The following is a 17,914-nucleotide window of genomic DNA, read 5'->3' as shown; positions in this document are numbered from 1 at the left end:
AAGGACTCAGGTGAAGTGAGGCATCCGACTGCAGGTTCTGGAAGTAAAAAGAAAACCTTGATTGCCACATTCACATGGATCCTGTGCTTGAGCAGACACAAAACATGGCACTAATAAAACCAAAGCAATGAACAAGATGGAACCTCTTCTTCAAAATATGCTTATCATTTTCTGATTTGAAACCACAATGTGAAAATCCATTCAAACACTGCAGCTCCCATGAAACCAAACCATTCTGCCTCATGTTGAGCAAAAGTAAACTAGTAATACTCAAACTTTGTAGTACACTTTTAATAAAATGTACTGTTCCTTAGAGCGTTACAAGAAGCAATATGTTTCATCAAAATCTTTCCTAGTAAATGTTTTGATAACTGATTACAATGTTGACATATTCGCCCTCACTGAGCCCTGGTAGCAGGGGAAGATGATCTCAGCCGAGACCAAATGACTCCTCAGCAGGACAAGAAATGGAGTCTGACTCTATCAGAAGGGTTTCGAAGCAGCCTCGAGGATTGGTTAATCTATTAAAAAAGCCCTTTGGAAAGTTTGAACTGCACACTGATCCTCCTTTAGAAAGAAGAAAACCAAAACAACCCAAGGTTTCTCTTCAGCACTCAGTCTATCCAGACTGACAAAACGTCACAGCTCTGCCCAACCTCATCACTTCGACTTTGAGATTTTGTACATTTCTTCAATGACAAAATTCTAACTCTGAGGGATAAAGTTAAAGACTCACTGCCCAGTGCAGTCGCAGATCAACCACATCTTTACATTCATTAGTGATCCAGCTTCACTCTCTAGAAGTCCTGGAGTTCTACTCAATCGTGGCTTCATCTAAACCAACAACTTTCCTACAAGACCCAATACCTACTAAACTGTTTAAAGGTATTTTCCCTGTGATTAGTACATCAATACTAGATCAGATCAACGTATCTCTAATAACAGGTTATGTACCACAAGCCTTTAAGGTTGCTGGTGTTAAACCTCTTGTTAAAAACACACCTTGAGCCAGGAGTCTTAGTAAATTACAGACCAACATTCAACCTTCCTTTATTTCTAACATCTTATAAAAAGTGGTTTCAAGTCAGCTTTGTGACCATTTCAGCAGAAATGTGTTTCCAGTAGGTTTTAGTGTTCCTCAGAGCACAGAGACTCTCTGGCCAACGTTACTAATGATCTTCTCTTCAGACAAAGACCTGGTCTCTGTTCTGGTCCTGTTAGGTCTCAGTGCTGCTTTTCATACTATTGATCAGAACATTGATACTATTGGTCATAACATTGATACTATTGATCAGAACATTGATACTATTGGTCATAACGTTGATACTATTGGTCATAACATTGATACTATTGATCAGAACATTGATACTATTGATCAGAACATTGATACTATTGATCAGAACATTGATACTATTGATCAGAACATTGATACTATTGGTCAGAACATTGATACTATTGGTCATAACATTGGTACTATTGATGAGAACATTGATACTATTGATCAGAACATTGATACTATTGGTCATAACATCCTAGGCAAGAACACATCATCGGGCTTAAAGGTACAGCACTCAATTGATTCTGATCATATTTATCAGACAGGTTCCACTTCGTTCACGTTCACGATAACTGGAGTTCCACAGGGTTCTGTCTTAGGTCCTATAAGTTTTACTTTATACATGCTTCCAGTAGGGTATATTATTAAAAAAAAACCACTCCATTAACTTCCATTGTTATGCAGATGACACACAAATCTATTTATCTATGAAACCTGACGATAATAACCAACTTTCTAAACTCGAAGCTTTTCTTAAAGATATAAAAGATTGGATGAGTCGTAATTTCCTGCTCCTGAACTCAGATAAAACTGAAATTATTATATTTGGCCCAATATTTCTGAGAAAGAAATTACCTAACACTGGATGGTATCACTTTAACCTCCAGTACCACTGTGAGGAACCTGGGAGTTATTTTTATCATCTTAAACTCCCACATGAAACAAATCTGTAGGACTGCCTTTTTTTAACCTACATAATATTTCTAAAATCAAGAACATATCGACTCTGATGCTGATAAACTAACCCATGCATTTGTTACTTCTGGAGTGGACTATTGTAAGTAACTCCCTATTATCAGGGTGTCTGAATAACTGAGTCCTCAATTCATTCAAAATGCTTAACTAAGAGTCCTGACAGGAACCAGCAGGAGAGATCATATCACTCACATATTAGCTTCTCTTCACTGGCTTCCTGTTAAATCTACAATACAGTTATAAAAATCCATTTTCAAAAATTAGAAAATTTGAATGCCCTTAACTACCAAGGTCCATCATATCTTAAGTCGCAGATTCATCACTCAGTACGTGCGGGGATGGGGCAGTGCTGCTTTTTGTGGGTCCTTTTGCAATAAACAGAATTAACAAAACAACCAGGGAGCACAAAGCAGCATATATAAACAAGAACTGGAGGGTTTATATGCAGACATCTGCATTGTAACTCCTTCTTACTTACCCGTTCCATTGTGCTAGGCACTTCCATGAGGAGGTTGTAAACAATCACAACTGTTGGGTATGGTACATTTAGTACCATCCACAACTTTTATCAGTGGAGACAAATAAAAACCTATACCACCCTGGCATCCTGGAAGTTTTGTCCGGCTGTACCAACTATCCAGGCCGAAGTATCTTCTGCTGTGTGGTCCACAAACTCTTGTGTGATTGGTCAAATGTTTCTTGCTTAGATCCACATTCCACCACAAGTCTAGGGACTGTGTGTGGCGTCTCTTTACTCACTGCCGTCTGCTGTGCACACGTCACTCATGCTTGGCAGCTCCTGCAGTTAAAACCAGACCAATATGGCAGCTCCGTTTATTACGCATTGGTTTTATATATATAGTTTATATACCTTTAATCTGTTTAACTCTACAAAACTATGGCAAGGGGCAGGCACCCCCAAGGTTTGGAACCAATAGGAACTCAGCCATGGATGCAAAGCTTCACTTTAAATGCAGTCGTCCAGGAAGTCATTGGTCAAAACAGAGCAGAACCAGCAGGGGTGGGAAACTCAAAGTGGGCTCCAAAACCGCTCTGAACTGACGAATGTCCGCTCCTTCCAACCAGACTGAGTGATGGAATAGACCACGTCAGCTGGTTCTAGGGGACAAAGAGAAGCGCAAAGTGGAACCACATAACCAAGCTGGAGATGCAGCCCGCTGGGCGAGCTGAGCATGCTGGGATTATTCTTTTTCTTCTTTTGATTTGGATCCTTGGGACGCTGCCTGGTGTCTCTCCTCTCCTGTAGGAAGGATGCAACGGGGGGAACCACGTTTCTTTGAGAACAAACCCTGTAAAAATCACCATTGGTCACGTGACCCCCCACGGGGGGCCCCCGGCCACACTCCTCCCAAGCTGCAGCACTGCTCTCCAGTGCCAAGGGGAACTAAAGCCTCCATCACCAGCTGGAGCACCCGCCCTGGTGCCGCCTCTCCCCTCCAGCTGGAAGCCCACTTCGGCAGCCGAGCAAGGCCAAGTTGGGATCAGGACGCTGATCCAGACCGGTAACAACTGACAAGTTACCGCGGCCCCACAGAACCGCACTACCGCGGCCCCACAGAACCGCACAGCTTTTGTCTCAGCAGCATTTGTTAGATTAGCCTGAAGCTAACATGTAATGTGTTTCAATGTGTTGCTGATAAACATCTGTTTGGGGACATTCACACGCACCATCGCAAGTTTGGGACTCAGGTTTTCCACCTCAGAACCAAAGGTCCAGGTGATTGTTGGAACTGAGCCTCGCCAGAACTGTCCTTCTCTTCTCTCCTCCTTTCTCTTGCACTAACCCGTCACACACACACCGTCCGATTAGATAAACACACAAATATAGCCCCATTTAGCATGCGAAGCGCTAACTTGTGCCACTAAACCACACCCATACCATCACCAGAGTCCTGATTCCATGTTCGTACATCCAGTTACAAGTCTGCCTCCGAAGCAGACTGACAACCTGGTCCAGTCGTCATGTGACCTGGGAGAGCGTCTCTCTGTTGCCCCGCTGAAATGTTGGTGTTACATGATGTTTGCTACTTGATTGTGTTGATTTCTGAGATGATTTATGAATTATTTGTGAATTAATATACTTTTGTAATAAACACCTGTTTGCCGAATTGATGGATTCCTGGTAATTATTGTGTATTTATTGTTGACAATTCACTGGTTTGTAACAGTCTGTGCTTGAATCTCACACCTTCCCTTTTATTAAAGATTGTTATATTTACACATAAATATTAACTTATTTAAATAACCTTCAGAAGAGATTTTTCTAAAACCGGTTATGATGCTAATGTTATGAAAGCTGCTGAAAGTAACTAAAAAGTTACTTGTCATCTTGGTGGTGACAAGTAACTTGGTGGTGGATGAAGATGAGGAGAAGGTGGTGGATGAAGATGAGGAGAAGGTGGATGAAGATGAGGAGAAGGTGGTGGATGAAGATGAGGAGAAGGTGGATGAAGATGAGGAGAAGGTGGTGGATGAAGATGAGGAGAAGGTGGATGAAGATGAAGAGAAGGTGGTGGATGAAGATGAGGAGAAGGTGGATGAAGATGAGGAGAAGGTGGTGGATGAAGATGAGGAGAAGATGGTGGATGAAGATGAGGAGAAGGTGGATGAAGATGAGGAGAAGGTGGATGAAGATGAGGAGAAGGTGGTGGATGAAGATGAGGAGAAGGTGGATGAAGATGAGGAGAAGGTGGTGGATGAAGATGAGGAGAAGGTGGTGGATGAAGATGAGGAGAAGATGGTGGATGAAGATGAGGAGAAGGTGGTGGATGAAGATGAGGGGAAGGTGGATGAAGATGAGGAGAAGGTGGTGGATGAAGATGAGGAGAAGGTGGTGGATGAAGATGAGGAGAAGGTGGTGGATGAAGATGAGGAGAAGGTGGTGGATGAAGATGAGGAGCAGGTGGATGAAGATGAGGAGCAGGTGGATGAAGATGAGGAGAAGGTGGTGGATGAAGATGAGGAGAAAGTGGTGGATGAAGATGAGGAGAAGGTGGTGGATGAAGATGAGGAGAAGGTGGTGGACGAAGATGAGGGGAAGGTGGATGAAGATGAGGAGAAGGTGGTGGATGAAGATGAGGGCAAGGTGGATGAAGATGAGGAGAAGGTGGTGGATGAAGATGAGGAGAAGGTGGTGGATGAAGATGAGGAGAAGGTGGTGGATGAAGATGAGGAGAAGGTGGATGAAGATGAGGAGAAGATGGTGGATGAAGATGAGGAGAAGGTGGTGGATGAAGATGAGGGCAAGGTGGATGAAGATGAGGAGAAGGTGGTGGATGAAGATGAGGAGAAGGTGGATGAAGATGAAGAGAAGGTGGTGGATGAAGATGAGGAGAAGGTGGATGAAGATGAGGAGAAGGTGGTGGATGAAAATGAGGAGAAGATGGTGGATGAAGATGAGGAGAAGGTGGATGAAGATGAGGAGAAGGTGGTGGATGAAGATGAGGAGAAGGTGGATGAAGATGAGGAGAAGGTGGTGGATGAAGATGAGGAGAAGGTGGTGGATGAAGATGAGGAGAAGATGGTGGATGAAGATGAGGAGAAGGTGGTGGATGAAGATGAGGGGAAGGTGGATGAAGATGAGGACAAGGTGGTGGATGAAGATGAGGAGAAGGTGGTGGATGAAGATGAGGAGAAGGTGGTGGATGAAGATGAGGAGAAGGTGGATGAAGATGAGGAGAAGGTGGTGGATGAAGATGAGGAGAAGGTGAATGAAGATGAGGAGAAGATGGTGGATGAAGATGAGGAGAAGGTGGATGAAGATGAGGAGAAGGTGGATGAAGATGAGGAGAAGGTGGTGGATGAAGATGAGGAGAAGGTGGTGGATGAAGATGAGGAGAAGGTGGTGGATGAAGATGAGGAGAAGGTGGATGAAGATGAGGAGAAGGTGGTGGATGAAGATGAGGAGAAGGTGAATGAAGATGAGGAGAAGATGGTGGATGAAGATGAGGAGAAGGTGGATGAAGATGAGGAGAAGGTGGTGGATGAAGATGAGGAGAAGGTGGTGGATGAAGATGAGGAGAAGATGGTGGATGAAGATGAGGAGAAGGTGGTGGATGAAGATGAGGGGAAGGTGGATGAAGATGAGGAGAAGGTGGTGGATGAAGATGAGGAGAAGGTGGATGAAGATGAGGAGAAGGTGGTGGATGAAGATGAGGAGAAGGTGGATGAAGATGAGGAGAAGGTGGTGGATGAAGATGAGGAGAAGGTGGATGAAGATGAAGAGAAGGTGGTGGATGAAGATGAGGAGAAGGTGGATGAAGATGAGGAGAAGGTGGTGGATGAAGATGAGGAGAAGATGGTGGATGAAGATGAGGAGAAGGTGGATGAAGATGAGGAGAAGGTGGATGAAGATGAGGAGAAGGTGGTGGATGAAGATGAGGAGAAGGTGGATGAAGATGAGGAGAAGGTGGTGGATGAAGATGAGGAGAAGGTGGTGGATGAAGATGAGGAGAAGATGGTGGATGAAGATGAGGAGAAGGTGGTGGATGAAGATGAGGGGAAGGTGGATGAAGATGAGGAGAAGGTGGTGGATGAAGATGAGGAGAAGGTGGTGGATGAAGATGAGGAGAAGGTGGTGGATGAAGATGAGGAGAAGGTGGTGGATGAAGATGAGGAGCAGGTGGATGAAGATGAGGAGCAGGTGGATGAAGATGAGGAGAAGGTGGTGGATGAAGATGAGGAGAAAGTGGTGGATGAAGATGAGGAGAAGGTGGTGGATGAAGATGAGGAGAAGGTGGTGGACGAAGATGAGGGGAAGGTGGATGAAGATGAGGAGAAGGTGGTGGATGAAGATGAGGGCAAGGTGGATGAAGATGAGGAGAAGGTGGTGGATGAAGATGAGGAGAAGGTGGTGGATGAAGATGAGGAGAAGGTGGTGGATGAAGATGAGGAGAAGGTGGATGAAGATGAGGAGAAGATGGTGGATGAAGATGAGGAGAAGGTGGTGGATGAAGATGAGGGCAAGGTGGATGAAGATGAGGAGAAGGTGGTGGATGAAGATGAGGAGAAGGTGGATGAAGATGAAGAGAAGGTGGTGGATGAAGATGAGGAGAAGGTGGATGAAGATGAGGAGAAGGTGGTGGATGAAAATGAGGAGAAGATGGTGGATGAAGATGAGGAGAAGGTGGATGAAGATGAGGAGAAGGTGGTGGATGAAGATGAGGAGAAGGTGGATGAAGATGAGGAGAAGGTGGTGGATGAAGATGAGGAGAAGGTGGTGGATGAAGATGAGGAGAAGATGGTGGATGAAGATGAGGAGAAGGTGGTGGATGAAGATGAGGGGAAGGTGGATGAAGATGAGGACAAGGTGGTGGATGAAGATGAGGAGAAGGTGGTGGATGAAGATGAGGAGAAGGTGGTGGATGAAGATGAGGAGAAGGTGGATGAAGATGAGGAGAAGGTGGTGGATGAAGATGAGGAGAAGGTGAATGAAGATGAGGAGAAGATGGTGGATGAAGATGAGGAGAAGGTGGATGAAGATGAGGAGAAGGTGGATGAAGATGAGGAGAAGGTGGTGGATGAAGATGAGGAGAAGGTGGTGGATGAAGATGAGGAGAAGGTGGATGAAGATGAGGAGAAGGTGGTGGATGAAGATGAGGAGAAGGTGGTGGATGAAGATGAGGAGAAGATGGTGGATGAAGATGAGGAGAAGGTGGTGGATGAGGATGAGGGGAAGGTGGATGAAGATGAGGAGAAGGTGGTGGATGAAGATGAGGAGAAGGTGGTGGATGAAGATGAGGAGAAGGTGGTGGATGAAGATGAGGAGAAGGTGGTGGATGAAGATGAGGAGCAGGTGGATGAAGATGAGGAGCAGGTGGATGAAGATGAGGAGAAGGTGGATGAAGATGAGGAGAAGGTGGTGGATGAAGATGAGGAGAAGGTGGTGGATGAAGATGAGGAGAAGGTGGTGGATGAAGATGAGGAGAAGATGGTGGATGAAGATGAGGAGAAGGTGGTGGATGAAGATGAGGGGAAGGTGGATGAAGATGAGGAGAAGGTGGTGGATGAAGATGAGGAGAAGGTGGTGGATGAAGATGAGGAGAAGGTGGTGGACGAAGATGAGGGGAAGGTGGATGAAGATGAGGAGAAGGTGGTGGATGAAGATGAGGGCAAGGTGGATGAAGATGAGGAGAAGGTGGTGGATGAAGATGAGGAGAAGGTGGTGGATGAAGATGAAGAGAAGGTGGATGAAGATGAGGAGCAGGTGGATGAAGATGAGGAGCAGGTGGATGAAGATGAGGAGAAGGTGGTGGATGAAGATGAGGAGCAGGTGGATGAAGATGAGGAGAAGGTGGTGGATGAAGATGAGGAGAAGGTGGATGAAGATTAGCAGAAGGTGGTGGATGAAGATGAGGAGAAGGTGGTGGATGAAGATGAGGAGAAGGTGGTGGATGAAGATGAGGAGAAGATGGTGGATGAAGATGAGGAGAAGGTGGTGGATGAAGATGAGGGCAAGGTGGATGAAGATGAGGAGAAGGTGGTGGACGAAGATGAGGGGAAGGTGGATGAAGATGAGGAGAAGGTGGTGGATGAAGATGAAGAGAAGGTGGTGGATGAAGATGAGGTGAAGGTGGATGAAGATGAGGAGAAGGTGGATGAAGATGAGGAGAAGGTGGATGAAGATGAGGAGAAGGTGGTGGATGAAGATGAGGAGAAGGTGGTGGATGAAGATGAGGAGAAGATGGTGGATGAAGATGAGGAGAGGTGGTGGATAAAGATGAGGGGAAGGTGGATGAAGATGAGGAGAAGGTGGTGGATGAAGATGAGGAGAAGGTGGTGGATGAAGATGAGGAGAAGGTGGTGGATGAAGATGAGGAGCAGGTGGATGAAGATGAGGAGCAGGTGGATGAAGATGAGGAGAAGGTGGTGGATGAAGATGAGGAGAAGGTGGATGAAGATGAGGAGAAGGTGGTGGATGAAGATGAGGAGAAGGTGGTGGATGAAGATGAGGAGAAGGTGGTGGATGAAGATGAGGAGAAGATGGTGGATGAAGATGAGGAGAAGGTGGTGGATGAAGATGAGGGGAAGGTGGATGAAGATGAGTAGAAGGTGGTGGATGAAGATGAGGAGAAGGTGGTGGATGAATATGAGGAGAAGGTGGTGGATGAAGATGAGGAGAAGGTGGTGGACGAAGATGAGGTGAAGGTGGATGAAGATGAGGAGCAGGTGGATGAAGATGAGGAGCAGGTGGATGAAGATGAGGAGAAGGTGGTGGATGAAGATGAGGAGAAGGTGGATGAAGATTAGGAGAAGGTGGTGGATGAAGATGAGGAGAAGGTGGTGGAAGAAGATGAGGAGAAGATGGTGGATGAAGATGAGGAGAAGGTGGTGGATGAAGATGAGGGCAAGGTGGATGAAGATGAGGAGAAGGTGGTGGATGAAGATGAGGAGAAGGTGGTGGATGAAGATGAGGAGAAGGTGGTGGACGAAGATGAGGGGAAGGTGGATGAAGATGAGGAGAAGGTGGTGGATGAAGATGAAGAGAAGATGGTGGATGAAGATGAGGAGAAGGTGGTGGATGAAGATGAGGAGAAGGTGGATGAAGATGAGGAGAAGGTGGTGGATGAAGATGAGGAGAAGGTGGTGGATGAAGATGAGGAGAAGGTGGTGGACGAAGATGAGGGGAAGGTGGATGAAGATGAGGAGAAGGTGGTGGATGAAGATGAAGAGAAGGTGGTGGATGAAGATGAGGGGAAGGTGGATGAAGATGAGGAGAAGGTGGATGAAGATGAGGAGAAGGTGGTGGATGAAGATGAGGAGAAGGTGGATGAAGATGAGGAGAAGGTGGATGAAGATGAGGAGCAGGTGGATGAAGATGAGGAGAAGGTGGTGGATGAAGATGAGGAGAAGGTGGTGGATGAAGATGAGGAGAAGGTGGTGGATGAAGATGAGGAGAAGATGGTGGATGAAGATGAGGAGAAGGTGGTGGACGAAGATGAGGGGAAGGTGGATGAAGATGAGGAGAAGTTGGTGGATGAAGATGAAGAGAAGATGGTGGATGAAGATGAGGAGAAGGTGGTGGATGAAGATGAGGAGAAGGTGGTGGATGAAGATGAGGAGAAGGTGGATGAAGATGAGGAGAAGGTGGATGAAGATGAGGAGCAGGTGGATGAAAATGAGGAGAAGGTGGTGGATGAAGATGAGGAGAAGGTGGTGGATGAAGATGAGGAGAAGGTGGTGGATGAAGATGAGGAGAAGATGGTGGATGAAGATGAGGAGAAGGTGGTGGATGAAGATGAGGGGAAGGTGGATGAAGATGAGGAGAAGGTGGATGAAGATGAGGAGAAGGTGGTGGATGAAGATGAGGAGAAGATGGTGGATGAAGATGAGGAGAAGGTGGTGGATGAAGATGAGGAGAAGGTGGTGGATGAAGATGAGGAGAAGGTGGATGAAGATGAGGAGAAGGTGGATGAAGATGAGGAGAAGGTAGTGGATGAAGATGAAGACAAGATGGTGGATGAAGATGAGGAGAAGGTGGTGGATGAAGATGAGGAGAAGGTGGTGGATGAAGATGAGGAGAAGGTGGTGGACGAAGATGAGGGGAAGGTGGATGAAGATGAGGAGAAGGTGGTGGATGAAGAAGAGGAGAAGATGGTGGATGAAGATGAGGAGAAGGTGGATGAAGATGAGGAGAAGATGGAGGATGAAGATGAGGAGAAGGTGGATGAAGATGAGGAGAAGGTGGATGAAGATGAGGAACAGGTGGATGAAGATGAGGAGAAGGTGGTGGATGAAGATGAGGAGAAGGTGGTGGATGAAGATGAGGAGAAGATGGTGGATGAAGATGAGGAGAAGATGGTGGATGAAGATGAGGAGAAGGTTGTGGATGAAGATGAAGGGAAGGTGGATGAAGATGAGGAGAAGGTGGATGAAGATGAGGAGAAGGTGGTGGATGAAGATGAGGAGAAGGTGGTGGATGAAGATGAGGGGAAGGTGGATGAAGATGAGGAGAAGGTGGTGGATGAAGATGAGGAGAAGATGGTGGATGAAGATGAGGAGAAGGTGGATGAAGATGAGGAGAAGATGGTGGATGAAGATGAGGAGAAGGTGGATGAAGATGAGGAGCAGGTGGATGAAGATGAGGAGAAGGTGGTGGATGAAGATGAGGAGAAGGTGGTGGATGAAGATGAGGAGAAGATGGTGGATGAAGATGAGGAGAAGGTGGTGGATGAAGATGAGGAGAAGGTGGTGGACGAAGGTGAGGAGCAGGTGGATGAAGATGAGGAGAAGATGGAGGATGAAGATGAGGAGAAGGTGGATGAAGATGAGGAGAAGGTGGATGAAGATGAGGAACAGGTGGATGAAGATGAGGAGAAGGTGGTGGATGAAGATGAGGAGAAGGTGGTGGATGAAAATGAGGAGAAGATGGTGGATGAAGATGAGGAGAAGGTTGTGGATGAAGATGAGGGGAAGGTGGATGAAGATGAGGAGAAGGTGGATGAAGATGAGTAGAAGGTGGTGGATGAAGATGAGGAGAAGGTGGTGGATGAAGATGAGGGGAAGGTGGATGAAGATGAGGAGAAGGTGGTGGATGAAGATGAGGAGAAGATGGTGGATGAAGATGAGGAGAAGGTGGATGAAGATGAGGAGAAGATGGAGGATGAAGATGAGGAGAAGGTGGATGAAGATGAGGAGCAGGTGGATGAAGATGAGGAGAAGGTGGTGGATGAAGATGAGGAGAAGGTGGTGGATGAAGATGAGGAGAAGATGGTGGATGAAGATGAGGAGAAGGTGGTGGATGAAGATGAGGAGAAGGTGGTGGACGAAGGTGAGGAGCAGGTGGATGAAGATGAGGAGACGGTGGTGCATGAAGATGAGGAGAAGGTGGATGAAGATGAGGAGCAGGTGGATGAAGACAAGGAGAAGATGGTGGATGAAGATGAGGAGAAGGTGGAGGATGAAGATGAGGAGAAGGTGGATTAAGATGAGGAGAAGGTGGTGGATGAAGATGAGGAGAAGGTGGTGGATGAAGATGAGGAGAAGATGAGGAGAAGGTGGTGGATGAAGATGAGGAGAAGGTGGTGGATGAAGATGAGGGGAAGGTGGATGAAGATGAGGAGAAGGTGAATGAAGATGAGGAGAAGGTGGTGGATGAAGATGAGGAGAAGGTGGTGGATGAAGATGAGGGGAAGGTGGATGAGGATGAGGAGAAGGTGGTGGATGAAGATGAGGAGAAGGTGGTGGATGAAGATGAGGAGAAGATGAGGAGAAGGTGGTGGATGAAGATGAGGAGAAGGTGGTGGATGAAGATGAGGGGAAGGTGGATGAAGATGAGGAGAAGGTGAATGAAGATGAGGAGAAGGTGGTGGATGAAGATGAGGAGAAGGTGGTGGATGAAGATGAGGGGAAGGTGGATGAAGATGAGGAGAAGGTGGTGGATGAAGATGAGGAGAAGATGGTGGATGAAGATGAGGAGAAGGTGGATGAAGATGAGGAGAAGATGGAGGATGAAGATGAGGAGAAGGTGGATGAAGATGAGGAGCAGGTGGATAAAGATGAGGAGAAGGTGGTGGATGAAGATGAGGAGAAGGTGGTGGATGAAGATGAGGAGAAGATGGTGGATGAAGATGAGGAGAAGGTGGTGGATGAAGATGAGGAGAAGGTGGTGGACGAAGGTGAGGAGCAGGTGGATGAAGATGAGGAGAAGATGGAGGATGAAGATGAGGAGAAGGTGGATGAAGATGAGGAGAAGGTGGATGAAGATGAGGAACAGGTGGATGAAGATGAGGAGAAGGTGGTGGATGAAGATGAGGAGAAGGTGGTGGATGAAAATGAGGAGAAGATGGTGGATGAAGATGAGGAGAAGGTTGTGGATGAAGATGAGGGGAAGGTGGATGAAGATGAGGAGAAGGTGGATGAAGATGAGGAGAAGGTGGTGGATGAAGATGAGGGGAAGGTGGATGAAGATGAGGAGAAGGTGGATGAAGATGAGGAGAAGGTGGTGGATGAAGATGAGGAGAAGATGGTGGATGAAGATGAGGAGAAGGTGGTGGATGAAGATGAGGAGAAGGTGGTGGATGAAGATGAGGAGAAGGTGGATGAAGATGAGGAGAAGGTGGATGAAGATGAGGAGAAGGTAGTGGATGAAGATGAAGACAAGATGGTGGATGAAGATGAGGAGAAGGTGGTGGATGAAGATGAGGAGAAGGTGGTGGATGAAGATGAGGAGAAGGTGGTGGACGAAGATGAGGGGAAGGTGGATGAAGATGAGGAGAAGGTGGTGGATGAAGAAGAGGAGAAGATGGTGGATGAAGATGAGGAGAAGGTGGATGAAGATGAGGAGAAGATGGAGGATGAAGATGAGGAGAAGGTGGATGAAGATGAGGAGAAGGTGGATGAAGATGAGGAACAGGTGGATGAAGATGAGGAGAAGGTGGTGGATGAAGATGAGGAGAAGGTGGTGGATGAAGATGAGGAGAAGATGGTGGATGAAGATGAGGAGAAGGTTGTGGATGAAGATGAAGGGAAGGTGGATGAAGATGAGGAGAAGGTGGATGAAGATGAGGAGAAGGTGGTGGATGAAGATGAGGAGAAGGTGGTGGATGAAGATGAGGGGAAGGTGGATGAAGATGAGGGGAAGGTGGATGAAGATGAGGAGAAGGTGGTGGATGAAGATGAGGAGAAGATGGTGGATGAAGATGAGGAGAAGGTGGATGAAGATGAGGAGAAGATGGAGGATGAAGATGAGGAGAAGGTGGATGAAGATGAGGAGCAGGTGGATGAAGATGAGGAGAAGGTGGTGGATGAAGATGAGGAGAAGGTGGTGGATGAAGATGAGGAGAAGATGGTGGATGAAGATGAGGAGAAGGTGGTGGACGAAGGTGAGGAGCAGGTGGATGAAGATGAGGAGAAGATGGAGGATGAAGATGAGGAGAAGGTGGATGAAGATGAGGAGAAGGTGGATGAAGATGAGGAACAGGTGGATGAAGATGAGGAGAAGGTGGTGGATGAAGATGAGGAGAAGGTGGTGGATGAAATGAGGAGAAGATGGTGGATGAAGATGAGGAGAAGGTTGTGGATGAAGATGAGGGGAAGGTGGATGAAGATGAGGAGAAGGTGGATGAAGATGAGGAGAAGGTGGTGGATGAAGATGAGGAGAAGGTGGTGGATGAAGATGAGGGGAAGGTGGATGAAGATGAGGAGAAGGTGGTGGATGAAGATGAGGAGAAGATGGTGGATGAAGATGAGGAGAAGGTGGATGAAGATGAGGAGAAGATGGAGGATGAAGATGAGGAGAAGGTGGATGAAGATGAGGAGCAGGTGGATGAAGATGAGGAGAAGGTGGTGGATGAAGATGAGGAGCAGGTGGATGAAGACAAGGAGAAGATGGTGGATGAAGATGAGGAGAAGGTGGAGGATGAAGATGAGGAGAAGGTGGATTAAGATGAGGAGAAGGTGGTGGATGAAGATGAGGAGAAGGTGGTGGATGAAGATGAGGAGAAGATGAGGAGAAGGTGGTGGATGAAGATGAGGAGAAGGTGGTGGATGAAGATGAGGGGAAGGTGGATGAAGATGAGGAGAAGGTGAATGAAGATGAGGAGAAGGTGGTGGATGAAGATGAGGAGAAGGTGGTGGATGAAGATGAGGGGAAGGTGGATGAGGATGAGGAGAAGGTGGTGGATGAAGATGAGGAGAAGGTGGTGGATGAAGATGAGGAGAAGATGAGGAGAAGGTGGTGGATGAAGATGAGGAGAAGGTGGTGGATGAAGATGAGGGGAAGGTGGATGAAGATGAGGAGAAGGTGAATGAAGATGAGGAGAAGGTGGTGGATGAAGATGAGGAGAAGGTGGTGGATGAAGATGAGGGGAAGGTGGATGAAGATGAGGAGAAGGTGGTGGATGAAGATGAGGAGAAGATGGTGGATGAAGATGAGGAGAAGGTGGATGAAGATGAGGAGAAGATGGAGGATGAAGATGAGGAGAAGGTGGATGAAGATGAGGAGCAGGTGGATAAAGATGAGGAGAAGGTGGTGGATGAAGATTAAGGGGAAGGTGGTGGATGAAGATGAGGAGAAGATGGTGGATGAAGATGAGGAGAAGGTGGTGGATGAAGATGAGGAGAAGGTGGTGGACGAAGGTGAGGAGCAGGTGGATGAAGATGAGGAGAAGATGGAGGATGAAGATGAGGAGAAGGTGGATGAAGATGAGGAGAAGGTGGATGAAGATGAGGAACAGGTGGATGAAGATGAGGAGAAGGTTGTGGATGAAGATGAGGGGAAGGTGGATGAAGATGAGGAGAAGGTGGATGAAGATGAGGAGAAGGTGGTGGATGAAGATGAGGAGAAGGTGGTGGATGAAGATGAGGGGAAGGTGGATGAAGATGAGGAGAAGGTGGTGGATGAAGATGAGGAGAAGATGGTGGATGAAGATGAGGAGAAGGTGGATGAAGATGAGGAGAAGATGGAGGATGAAGATGAGGAGAAGGTGGATGAAGATGAGGAGCAGGTGGATGAAGATGAGGAGAAGGTGGTGGATGAAGATGAGGAGAAGGTGGTGGATGAAGATGAGGAGAAGATGGTGCATGAAGATGAGGAGAAGGTGGATGAAGATGAGGAGCAGGTGGATGAAGACAAGGAGAAGATGGTGGATGAAGATGAGGAGAAGGTGGAGGATGAAGATGAGGAGAAGGTGGATTAAGATGAGGAGAAGGTGGTGGATGAAGATGAGGAGAAGGTGGTGGATGAAGATGAGGAGAAGATGAGGAGAAGGTGGTGGATGAAGATGAGGAGAAGGTGGTGGATGAAGATGAGGGGAAGGTGGATGAAGATGAGGAGAAGGTGAATGAAGATGAGGAGAAGGTGGTGGATGAAGATGAGGAGCAGGTGGATGAAGATGAGGAGAAGGTGGTGGATGAAGATGATGAGAAGGTGGTGGATGAAGATGAGGAGAAGGTGGTGGATGAAAATGAGGAGAAGATGGTGGATGAAGATGAGGAGAAGGTTGTGGATGAAGATGAGGGGAAGGTGGATGAAGATGAGGAGAAGGTGGATGAAGATGAGGAGAAGGTGGTGGATGAAGATGAGGAGAAGGTGGTGGATGAAGATGAGGGGAAGGTGGATGAAGATGAGGAGAAGGTGGTGGATGAAGATGAGGAGAAGATGGTGGATGAAGATGAGGAGAAGGTGGATGAAGATGAGGAGAAGATGGAGGATGAAGATGAGGAGAAGGTGGATGAAGATGAGGAGCAGGTGGATTCAGATGAGGAGAAGGTGGTGGATGAAGATGAGGAGCAGGTGGATGAAGACAAGGAGAAGATGGTGGATGAAGATGAGGAGAAGGTGGAGGATGAAGATGAGGAGAAGGTGGATTAAGATGAGGAGAAGGTGGTGGATGAAGATAAGGAGAAGGTGGTGGATGAAGATGAGGAGAAGATGAGGAGAAGGTGGTGGATGAAGATGAGGAGAAGGTGGTGGATGAAGATGAGGGGAAGGTGGATGAAGATGAGGAGAAGGTGGTGGATGAAGATGAGGAGAAGGTGGTGGATGAAGATGAGGGGAAGGTGGATGAAGATGAGGAGAAGGTGGTGGATGAAGATGAGGAGAAGATGGTGGATGAAGATGAGGAGAAGGTGGATGAAGATGAGGAGAAGATGGAGGATGAAGATGAGGAGAAGGTGGATGAAGATGAGGAGCAGGTGGATAAAGATGAGGAGAAGGTGGTGGATGAAGATGAGGAGAAGGTGGTGGATGAAGATGAGGAGAAGATGGTGGATGAAGATGAGGAGAAGGTGGTGGATGAAGATGAGGAGAAGGTGGTGGACGAAGGTGAGGAGCAGGTGGATGAAGATGAGGAGAAGATGGAGGATGAAGATGAGGAGAAGGTGGATGAAGATGAGGAGAAGGTGGATGAAGATGAGGAACAGGTGGATGAAGATGAGGAGAAGGTGGTGGATGAAGATGAGGAGAAGGTGGTGGATGAAAATGAGGAGAAGATGGTGGATGAAGATGAGGAGAAGGTTGTGGATGAAGATGAGGGGAAGGTGGATGAAGATGAGGAGAAGGTGGATGAAGATGAGGAGAAGGTGGTGGATGAAGATAAGGAGAAGGTGGTGGATGAAGATGAGGGGAAGGTGGATGAAGATGAGGAGAAGGTGGTGGATGAAGATGAGGAGAAGATGGTGGATGAAGATGAGGAGAAGGTGGATGAAGATGAGGAGAAGATGGAGGATGAAGATGAGGAGAAGGTGGATGAAGATGAGGAGCAGGTGGATGAAGATGAGGAGAAGGTGGTGGATGAAGATGAGGAGAAGGTGGTGGATGAAGATGAGGAGAAGATGGTGCATGAAGATGAGGAGAAGGTGGAGGATGAAGATGAGGAGAAGGTGGATTAAGATGAGGAGAAGGTGGTGGATGAAGATGAGGAGAAGGTGGTGGATGAAGATGAGGAGAAGATGAGGAGAAGGTGGTGGATGAAGATGAGGGGAAGGTGGATGAGGATGAGGAGAAGGTGGTGGATGAAGATGAGGAGAAGATGAGGAGAAGGTGGTGGATGAAGATGAGGAGAAGGTGGTGGATGAAGATGAGGGGAAGGTGGATGAAGATGAGGAGAAGGTGAATGAAGATGAGGAGAAGGTGGTGGATGAAGATGAGGAGAAGGTGGTGGATGAAGATGAGGGGAAGGTGGATGAAGATGAGGAGAAGGTGGTGGATGAAGATGAGGAGAAGATGGTGGATGAAGATGAGGAGAAGGTGGATGAAGATGAGGAGAAGGTGGAGGATGAAGATGAGGAGAAGGTGGAGGATGAAGATGAGGAGCAGGTGGATGAAGATGAGGAGAAGGTGGTGGATGAAGATGATGAGAAGGTGGTGGATGAAGATGAGGAGAAGGTGGTGGATGAAGATGAGGAGAAGATGGTGGATGA

Source organism: Blennius ocellaris (assembly GCF_963422515.1).
Source record: "Blennius ocellaris genome assembly, chromosome: 3".
Classification (NCBI taxonomy): domain Eukaryota; kingdom Metazoa; phylum Chordata; class Actinopteri; order Blenniiformes; family Blenniidae; genus Blennius; species Blennius ocellaris.
Note: the sequence above shows the minus strand (reverse complement) of the source record.